This window comes from Erinaceus europaeus, chromosome 8, assembly GCF_950295315.1.
Source record: "Erinaceus europaeus chromosome 8, mEriEur2.1, whole genome shotgun sequence".
Taxonomy (NCBI): domain Eukaryota; kingdom Metazoa; phylum Chordata; class Mammalia; order Eulipotyphla; family Erinaceidae; genus Erinaceus; species Erinaceus europaeus.
In genome coordinates, this window is record NC_080169.1 from 98,957,972 (window position 1) to 98,968,921 (window position 10,950).

A 10,950-nucleotide genomic window follows, 5' to 3' on the forward strand; every position below is an offset into this window, starting at 1 on the left:
CACATTATAAAAACAACAACAACCCCTCACCCAGTTAGCTAGCCCAGTGCTCTACTCACCAAATAAGCAGACACAGCCTAGTGGCTGGGCAGCAAAACTAATGTGCTTGGTGACCTTAGGTTTTCAAAAGCTGAGCCTGTAGAAGGCTGAGACAGCTAGAGTCCTTCTCTGTAAGGAGCAGCTTCTACACAAGGAGTCAGGTTGGGTGAATCCACATTTGGACATGGCTGTGCCTTGCACCATCATGTTCTACCGTCTGTAATAAATGCAACCCTGTCTTAGAGCACTTAAACTCACACACAGCCTGAAAGGCTTATTTTATTTACTTACTCTTTTTTTTTTAACAACAAAATTGTCCAACTCTGGCTTATGGTGGTTCAGGGACTGAACCTGGCACCTCAGGGCCTCAGGCATGAAAACCTTTTGCACAAACTCTATCTTAGAGCTAGGATAACCACTTTTAAAAGGAGGAATGGAACAACCTGCAGGGAGGATGATTTGAGAGGTGAATATCTCCATTCTCTGCACTGTATAATAATTTGCAATAATCTAACAGACCATTTTTCCCTATCACAAAGAATGTTAAGGGACTCTTGTCAATGGTTTCAGACAGATAATTTATTTTCAACGTCCCTTCCACCCTGTTGAATTCTACATCTTTGTCTTTCCCAGGATTTTAAACATGAAAAAAATCTGAGTCTATCTTTTTCTATTGGATTTACAATAATAAGAGTTGTATATGGTTCAAAAAACCTTAATAAACATACCTGTAATTTAGTTTATATCTGGAAAACCCACACGAACCCCTTTAATAGTATGATGTGTTTAATAGATTTTGGCTACTATCTGTGTTATGAATCATGGGAAGCTCAGGTGTCCTGATTGATTTTGGTTATTACTCTGAAATACTATGTTGCAGTAGAAAATATTTATGTCTTGATTTATGTAAATGCCTTTGCAAGTCTGATATGTTCTGATTAATTTTGATTACTGTACCAAAGTGTTACCTATTACAATGATAAATGTGTATATTCTGATGTATGTAAAAGCCTTTGAAGGTCTGATTAGTTCTGGTTAACTCCTGAAATATTCTATATTGTAATATTGTGCTACAAAAGAAACTTTTGTATGTGGTCATTTTGAGTTTACTATTACCAAAGTCATTTAAGACTTTGTGCTCAAGGGAATTCACAGGAAAGGAATTTTAAAAATGCTCTGAAGTAATAAAACTAGCTATTAACAAATCACTGTACAACCTTCATTTATTATTGAAAATGTGAACTTTTTCCCTTTGCTGGTCTATCCAATGTTGTTTGGGTTATCCTTCCAGTTCAAAAAGAACCCAGATGAATGTGGGCTTTTCTAAGCACCCCAACCCCAGGAGTGCAAAGGCTTATTCAAAGCTCTCTTTAATAGTCTCTAGAAACCTTACTATATATCAAGGCCTAGGCCGGGACAAATTCAAAATTCAAAACACAACAATTCAAAATAATCTAGTTGATTCATGATAGCAGATATCCATGGAGACAAACCAAAATGGCAGAGATAATATGACAGAGAACAGTGTATTGGAAACCATGTGACAGAAACTAGTTTAGGGGTGCTGGGCTATGGTGTACCTGGTTAAGCACATATAGTTTGAAGCACATAGATCCACACAAGGATCCAGGTTCAAGCCTCTGACTCCCCACCTGCATGGGAAAAGCTTCAGAAGTGGTGAAATGGGTCTGTAGGTGTCTATCTTTTTTTTTTTTTTTAAATCCTTTATTGGGGGATTAGTGTTTTGTTTGTTTGTTTATTCTTTTACCAGAGCACTGCTCAGCTCTGGCTTATGTTGGTGCTGGGGAGGGATTAGTGTTTTATAGTGAACAGTAAATACAATAGTTTGTACATGCATAATATTTCCCAATTTTCCACATGACAATACAGCCCCCACACGGTCCTCCTCAGCCATCTTGTTCCACGATCTGAAGCCTCTCCCTACCCCAGAGTCTTTTACTTTGGTGCAATACACCATGCTGTCATCTTTCTTTCCACCTCTCTATCTTTTCCTCCTCTCTCAATTTCTCTTTGTTATATCCAATAAAATAGGGGGTGGGGGAATGGTCACCAGGAGCAGTGGATTCGTAGTGCAGGCACCAAACCCCAGTGATAATCTTGGAGGGATTAAACAAAACAAAAACAAAAACAAAAACAGAAACTAGTTTGGTGGAGACCACCCACATAAATCAGCAAGGAGACTTTCCTGATCTACTACCAGCCATCCTGTGACCTGCAACCTGTGACTCAGCACAGTGACCACAGGACCTGAGCCAGCCTGTACAAACATGAATTGGCTCATCACAAATGATGGGCTGGAGGCAAAAAACCCAAAGACACTTGATCTCCACCTCTTTCTTTTTGCTGCCCCTCTTTAGGAATGCCCCCCCAAAGTGTCTCTTAATTTAATCCCAATAAATTTTATTTCAACACACCAATGATTCCCATGTTTAGTAAATCTTTTCATTGCATAGAAAAGGAGCTAGGAAACCCAAGAAAGGATTTTGTGAACTCCCACATGTTAACACGTTAACAGAATCAGGGTGCCCCAGCAGATGATAACAAGGAGAAAATGACTCATTGGTAAAAATAGCTCAGACCATTCATGCATCTGACAAGTGTATACCAGCTGTTGTGCCATTGCTGAGAATAGGTGAATAAAGCATGGTCTTTGCCCTGGAGGAGCTCACCTCTTATCAGTCATACATATATATAAAATGAACTTACACACATGCACACACACACACACACACACACACACAGACAGACACACTTGACTTAAAGAGATGACAGATCCATTGTTTGAAATTATCCAGTGCTTTTTTTTTTTTTTCAGTCCAATCTATCTACATCCCTCTTCCATGTGGGTTGAAAGGCATACCTCACATAGATCAGAGCAGAGACTTAATCTAGGTCTGTTTTCTTCTCCCTCCACAGGGCACCACCAGTTGCTCTGCAAAGCACAGGGCTCTGTAATACAACTTCTAGACCCACATAAGCCTACAGTTCATGGTTAATGTCTGCTGACACCAGCACAAAATTTCTGGGTTCACCTCTACTGAGAAGTATGAGATAGAGTGGTGACACTTGCTGGGCAAGTCCTGGGTCATTCTGGATCTCAGGCTCCCACAGCAAATGGAACTGAGAGTCACACTATCCCTCTGGGATGGAGGATAACTCTCAAGATTAAATGAGAACATGAAAGCAACTGAAGAAGAAAATGCAATATTCACATCCAAAGTGCTTACCAGAAATTTGATAATACACCACAGTGAAAATAGCAAGAACTATTTGCTCCTTTTAAAAAGACACATCTTATGTTATTTATTTATTTAACCAGAGCACTGCTGAGTTCTGGCTTATGGTGGTGCTGGAGTTTGAACCTGGGACCTTAATGCCTCAAACTTGAGTCTTTTTTTGCAAAACTATCATGCTATCTCCCCCACTCTCTATGGTTGCTTAATCAAGACCATCAAGATTCACTTGTTCTCTCCTTCCAAATTTCTGGAACCTAAGTTTTTTGGGGGGAGGCAGATTAATGGTTTGTAGTCGACAGTAAAATACAGTAGTTTGTACATTCCTCGGTTTTCCACATAACAATCTACCCCCCGCTCAGATTCTCTTCTGCCATCATGTTTGTTCCAGGACCGTAGCACTCCCACATGACCCCAGAGTCTTTTACTTTGGTGCAATACACCAGTCCAAGTTCTGCTTTGTGTTTTCCCTTCTATTCTTATTTCTAAACTTCTTTTTTAAAATTTTTTAAAATTTATTTTATTTATTTATTCCCTTTTGTTGCCCTTGTTGTTTTATTATTGTAGTTATTATTGTTGTTGTCATTGTTGGATAGGACAGAGAGAAATGGAGAGAGGGAGGGGAAGACAGAGAGGAGGAGAGAAAGATAGACACCTGCAGACCTGCTTCACCGCCTGTGAAACGACTCCCCTGCAGGTGGGGAGCCGAGGTTCGAACCAGGATCCTTATGCCGGTCTTTGTGCTTTGTGCCACCTGTGCTTAGCCCGCTGCACTACAGCCCGACTCCCTATTTCTAAACTTCTGTCTATGAGTGGGATATCCCATATTCATCCTTCTCTTTCTGGCTTACCTCACTTAACATGATTCCTTCAAGCTCCGTCCAAGATGAGGTAAAGAAGATGAGTTCACTAATTCAATAGCTGAGTAGTATTCCATTGTTTTATATACCACAACTTTACTCAGTTACTCATCTGTGGTTGGACACCTGGGTTGCTTCCAGGTTTTGGCTATTACAAATTGTGCAGCTATAAAAATGGGTATACACAAATATTTTTGGATGGGTATGTTTGTTTCCTTGGGATATATCTGCAGGAGAGGAATTACAGGGTCATAGGGTAGGTTCACTTCTAGCCTTCTGAGAGTTCTCCACACTGCTCTCTACAGGGGTTGGACCAATTAACATTCCCACCAGCAATATAGGAGGGAGGAACCTAAAGTTGTTTGTTTGGTTTTTTTTGTTTGTTTATTTGTTTGTTTTTTCCAGATTAGGACAGAGCTTCCCTTCCTCTACTTTGATCCACCCAGCCACAGAGAAGAACATGACTGGTCTACAATAGTCATCCACTCTGCCAATGATAGATCCTGGAGAAATGTGACTTCCTTTCCCCAAGTTGATGCTGAACTTCAAGAAGAGAAGATTTTTGCCTCAGGTCTGCTCTTCCTGTTGGGCATTGGTCTGAGGACAAGTCCAAAGGGATCCTTCCTGCAACAGTGAAGTAGAAAGCACTGAACAGAGTAAAAGAATGGAAGCTAAAAGTAGGATGCTTGAGAATGCCACAAAGCTGTCCACCTTCAGCCTTCTGGTTATAGGAGATGAGTGAGGTCTGATAGTGCCTAAGCCTCTATTACTCTTTGCCAATTGCATCTGCATATTGGTGCACTCTCTAAGGACTTTGACTTGGCATGACCAGTTTGCACTGCACAGACTCTGACTCAACAACTCTACTTAGCAGAGTTTCTGCCATAGACACATACTCATACTCACTCAGTGCTCAAGTAAATATCTTTACACAAACTGGTTGCAACATTGTGTCTGTCACAATATGATTGGATTGATGATAGTGTCTCCATAAGGTGGAATCTATGCTGACTTTATTATCTATCAGTGTGCAACTCTGTATACATCGATAAGAAATTACATTCTAGGTCTATTAAGTGCAAGTAGTGAGATCAATAATGGTCAAAGTTGGATGATTTGTGGAGACTTGTTACTGAATCTCAAACAAGCTGTAGTATCAGGCAAGCAGGTACCAGCATCCAGGCACCAGCATCCACTGTGATAAGGACACAGAGTGACTAAACATCAAAGGTAAAGCTGCCCTAACCCCTGCCCCTCCCAGCTTCACCTCTATTACAACTTTCACCCTCAGTATTTCAACAGCAAGGACAGGGAAATGAAAAATATAAACTGTTTTTCTTGTGACCAGGTTTTGAGATATGAAATTTTTTTAAAAATTAAAGGCAAAGGGCAGGGATAGTAGAATAGTGGGACATCATTGGAATATTTTTTGTTTGTTTCTTTGTTCAGAAAATAGATATATGACCGACAGAAAAAGAATATCCATGGAGGAGTCCATGAGAAACTGCTAACAACTGACTTGGGTGGTGTGGTGGGGGGTTGTTTTGGTTTTGGCTTAGTTTGTCCTTTATTGTCACCAGAGCTTCACTCTTTCCAGTTGACTTTTTCATCTATAGAAAGACAGAGGCCAGATGATGGCTCATGTAATAGAGCTCACATGTTGCTATGTGCAAGGACATGGGTTCAAGTTCCTGGTCTCCCCCTACAGGGGGAAGCTTCACAAGTGTTGAAACAGTGCTGTAGATATCGCTCCCTCTCTGTGCCTCTCTTTGTGTGTCTCTGTCTCTCTTCCTCCCCCCACCCCTTTATTTATCTCTTTCTCTTTAGCTCTTCCTGTCTCTTACCCTCTATCAAAAAGAAAGAAAAAGAGGAAAACTTGATCCTCAGAATTGTGGAACCGTGCATTGTAGGCACTGAGCTCCAGTGCTAGTTCTGGGAAGTGTGTGTGTGGGGGGAATAGAGGGAGAGAAAGAGAGATAAAGAGAGAGGGAGAGAGAGGGGGGGAGAGAGAGAGGGAGAGAGAGAGAGAGAGACCAGGCTCAAAGCCAGGTCACTTTGTAGCAACATAGATGCACAATCTGGGTGAAGTTATTTTGCCAGCATGGAAGACTATATATTTTTTAAATTCCTCTTTACTCCTTTTGAATTTTTTAAATAAAAAATTCTTTCTTTTTCTTTTTATTAACAGTGCACTGTCAAGCTTTGGTTGATGGTGATGTGAGGGATTGAGCCCGGGATTTCAGAGTACCAGGCTTGAAAGTTATTTTGCTTAATCATTAAGCTATCTTCTCCACCCAGATAAAAATTCCATTATGTAATGATCTGCTTATTTTTCTAAATATATACTAATGAATCAACCAATTAAAAAAACAGGCAGCTGATAGCCAGGTAGACAAATAGATGGACAGACTGAAGTCTGGCAAAGTGGTTTCAAGAATGGTCATTGATGTTCACTAACTCACTGGTCCCACTCTACCCCCAGACACCTGATGGAGAGGCTGGGACAAGCCTCCTAAGGAAAACTAAGTCTCCACTAAGAGCCAAGGGGCAAGGAGATTGAGAGGAAGGGGACCTGAGTACAATAGCACAGCCCATTTGAAAGAAAGAAAAAAAAAAGACAACAGCAAACATCATTTCCCTGGGAGATATAAGACCTCTATTTAACATGTGATTCTCTCTTAAACACTTAAAAGGGGGGAGGCAGGTGGTGCTGCACTTGGTTGGGCACACATATTACAATGTGCAAGAACCCAGGTTCAAGTCCCCAGTCCCCACCTGCAGGAGGAAAGCTTCACAAGTGGTGAAGCAGGTCTGCAGTGTCTCTCTGTCTCTGGCCCTCTCTACCTCCCTTTTCTTCTCAATTTATGGCTATCTCTATCCAATAAATAAATAAAGATAATTTTTTAAAAAGCAGAACACAAGAGAGTGAAATCATTTCCAATCCTACTCCTTCTGGTGACAATGTATGTTTTAGTATAATTAGAAAAACACCATTTTGTCATCTGATGCTGCACAGTTCACAATATAGAACAATTTCCCCACATCACTCAATATGCTTGGAATGTATAATATTTTTTTCTTTTGGATTTATTTATTTATTTTTACTCAGTTCTGGCTTAAGATGATTCTTGGGATTGAACCTGGAACCTTTGGTGGCTCAAGCATGAAAGCCTTTTTGCATAATCATTATATTATCTCTTTGGCCCTGACCACATTTTTTTATTGTAGTTATTTATTTATTTTAAATCTTTTGGGAGACAGGAACTGAGGAGGAAAGGGGAGACAGAAAGGGTCAAAGAAAGAGAGGCACCTCTGCAGGTAGGAACTGTAAACTTGAACCCAGATCTCTGCACAGTGATGTGTGAACTTAGCCAAGCATGCCACTGCTCAGCCCCTCCTGACCATATACTTTTTTTTCTTTTTTTGCCCCCAGGGTTATTGATGGGGCTCAGTGCCAGCACTACCAGTCTACTGCTCCAGAGGTCATTTCATTTTTTTTCTTTTTGTTGCCCTTGTTGTTTATTGTTGTTGTTATTGTCATTGCTGTCATTGCTGTTGGCTAGGACAGAGAGAAATCGAGAGAGGAGGAGAAGACAGAGAGGGGGAGAGAAAGTTAGACACCTACAGACCTGCTTTACTGCTTGTGAGGCGACTCCCCCCCCCCCCGCAGGTGGAGAACGGGGACTTGAACCAGGATCCTTGAGCTGATCCCTGCGCTTTGCGCTGTGTGCGCTTAACCCACTGTGCTACAGCTCGGCCCCCTGAGCATACTTTTTATTGTGGCCACATTGTTCTAATGTGGTTTTTTGATAATCTCATAAATTTCCTAGGCTGGATACTTAGTTGGTTTCCCACCTTCTGGCCTAGAGTATAATCCAAGGCGATAGTCAAAGCTAGCAATTCCTGACTCCCACTCTCATGCAGTGCAATTTCCTCTCTTCAGTAAACACTTGTTAATTAAGAGCAAAACAGCCAGGTTCAAACAAACCAACTGCAAAAGACAAGGCTGAGATATTCAAGGAAATGTAAATAGAGATGAGCTTCCTTAACACGACATTAAGAAATTACTTCTTTTTTAAAAAAATTTTTTATATTTATTTGTTTTCCCTTTTGTTACCCTTGTTTTTTTATTTTTGCTGTAGTTATTATTGTTGTTGTTGTTGATGTCATCGTTGTTACATAGGACAGAGAGAAATGGAGAGAGGAAGGGAAGACAGAGATGGGGAGAGAAAGATAGACACCTGAAGACCTCCTTCACTGCCTGTGAAGCGACACCCCTGAAGGTGGGGAGCTGGGGGCTCAAACTGGGATCCTTAGGCTGGTCCTTGCGCTTCGCGACATGTACATTTAACCTGCTGCGCCACCACCCGACTCCCAAGAAATTACTTCTAAGTGATAATTTTGCAGAGATATGAGAATGCTTCCTTATTTTTAGGGAGACATGCTGAGGTATTTAAGGATGAAATGCCACGATGTTATTTATTATTATTATTATTATTATTATTATTATTATTATTATTATTTTGCCAAGGAGGAGGGTGGAGGGCAACAGATGGTTCACCTAGTAGAAAGTACATCTTACCATGCTGGAGAACCTGGGTTCGAACCTCAAGTCACCACATGAAAGGAGGAAACCTCACTAGTGATAGAGCAATGTTTGAATGCTTCTCCACCCTCCACAACCCCCCACTCTTACTCTCACTCTATATGTAAAGAAAAATAATGCCCACCAGGAGCTATGGAATTGTGAAAACACAAAGTTCCAATGATAATCCTACTGGCAAATGTGTGTTCGTGTGTGTGTGTGTGTGTGTGTGTGTGTGTGGCAATAAATAAATAAAGGCAGGTTTGGAAGAATAATCACTGATAAAGTTAAACAATGTGTATATTGCCTCCTTTCCTGCATGTTTGAAACATCATCGTCATCATTATCATCACATCACGATTACTGATAGAAGAAGAGAGAGTGAAAGAGACCGCAGCACACAAGCTACCCTCAGTGCAGCAGGGGCCAGTCTAAAACCTATGTCTCACACATGGCAAAGCAGTGGATTATCCAAGTGAGCGACTTCACTGGCCCAGTAATTTTCTCTTAAAATAAAAATTCTTAGGGGCCAGGTGGTGGCGCACCTGGTTGAGCGCACATGTTACAGTGCACAAGGTCCCAGGTTTGAGTCCTTGGTCCCCATCTGCAGGGGGAAAACTTCACAAGTGGTAAAGCAGTGCTGTAGGTGTCTCTCTATCACCCACTTCCATCTCAATTTCTGACTGTCTCTATCCAACAAATAAAGATTAAAATTTAATAAAAGAAAATATTTTTTAAAATTCTTATTATAACCAAGTTATTTGGGTATTTGGTTTACTTTGAAAATCCCATGGTTAGTACCATACAAGACCTTACCATGATTTATATCATTTAATACTATTTACAAATAACTATATCTTATATACTAATAAGATCAGTTGCTTCCAGTCTCCCTGATCAAAGATTTTAGGTGATTTAATACTTCAAAAAAGTTATTATTAGAAATGTATTAAAAATTTAAGCCCAGTGTTTAAAATTCAGTTTACTAATTTGAAACCTTACGTGATTGGATTGGAGAAAGTCCTGGGCCCCTTGGAAAACATCTAAAACAGACTTCCTGGCTATTCCAACGTGAAGATCATAAATTTCATCTGCTCTGTTCTTACCTTTAGGTTCCTGATTAGTAAACTATTTGTTCTGCTTTATATCTTGATGCTTTTCAGCAACCAAGCTGCAGATGTTACCATGACGCCAACCTGACGTCCTTGGGTAAACCACCTCACCACAGTGTCCTGGAACTTCACCTCTCCAGAGCCCTGCCCTACTAGGGAAAGTTAAAAACAAGCTGGGAATATGGTTCGACCTGTCAATGTCCATGTCCAGCGGAGAAGCAATTACAGAAGTCAGAACTCCCATCTTCTGTACCCCATAAAGATCTTTGTTCCATACTCCAGACAGATAAAGAACAGGGAAGCTACCAATGGAGGGGATGGGATACAGAACTCTGGTGGTGGGAATTATATGGAATTGTACTCCTCTTATCCAACAATCTTATCAATCATTATTAAATCACTTAGATTTTTTTTTTTGCCTCTGGGGAAATGACTCAACTGGTAAAGCATCGGACTTTCATGCCAGAGGCTCCTCTTGGATTTCTGGCACTGCATCTACTAGAATGATTCTCTGTCCTCTGCTTGAGAGAAAGAACTCTTTCATGTGTAACAAATAAAAAATAAATTAAAGGTTGGAAATTAAAAGTGAAGTGAAGCCCTTTGCAACCAGTACGGAGACATGAACTGAGAGTCCTTAGGTGTTGGGAGATAGAAATGGGGGGCGTACAGCTTCTGGGTAGCCAGTTCTCATCAGGAGGAAGTTTCCAAGGGCGGCCACCTGCTAAGCCATCAGCGACAGGTGAGCGCAATCCTCTTACCCACCCCACAGCCCCGCAACCACACACGCTTCTGGTAACTAGGACACCTGTGTCTCCCCGGGGGTGCCAATCCCAAGCCTCCTCCACCCCCACTCTTTGAGTCTCAGAACCCGAGCCTGAGCCAGGGTGGAGCAGGAGAGAGCGCCCATTCGGATCTGGGGACGCAGGGGCGCAGTGCAGGGCGCACTGCAGGACAGTTCCAAGGCCGTCGGGTCTCCTCGGATGGGGAGATGGGAGGGACGCATCTAAGCCCCAGGCCAGCTTACAGGTGCCCCTGTGATTGTGCGCCCTGCAGTCCAAGAGACACATCCTGGTGACCTCGAGTTCACCCCCAAAACTTTC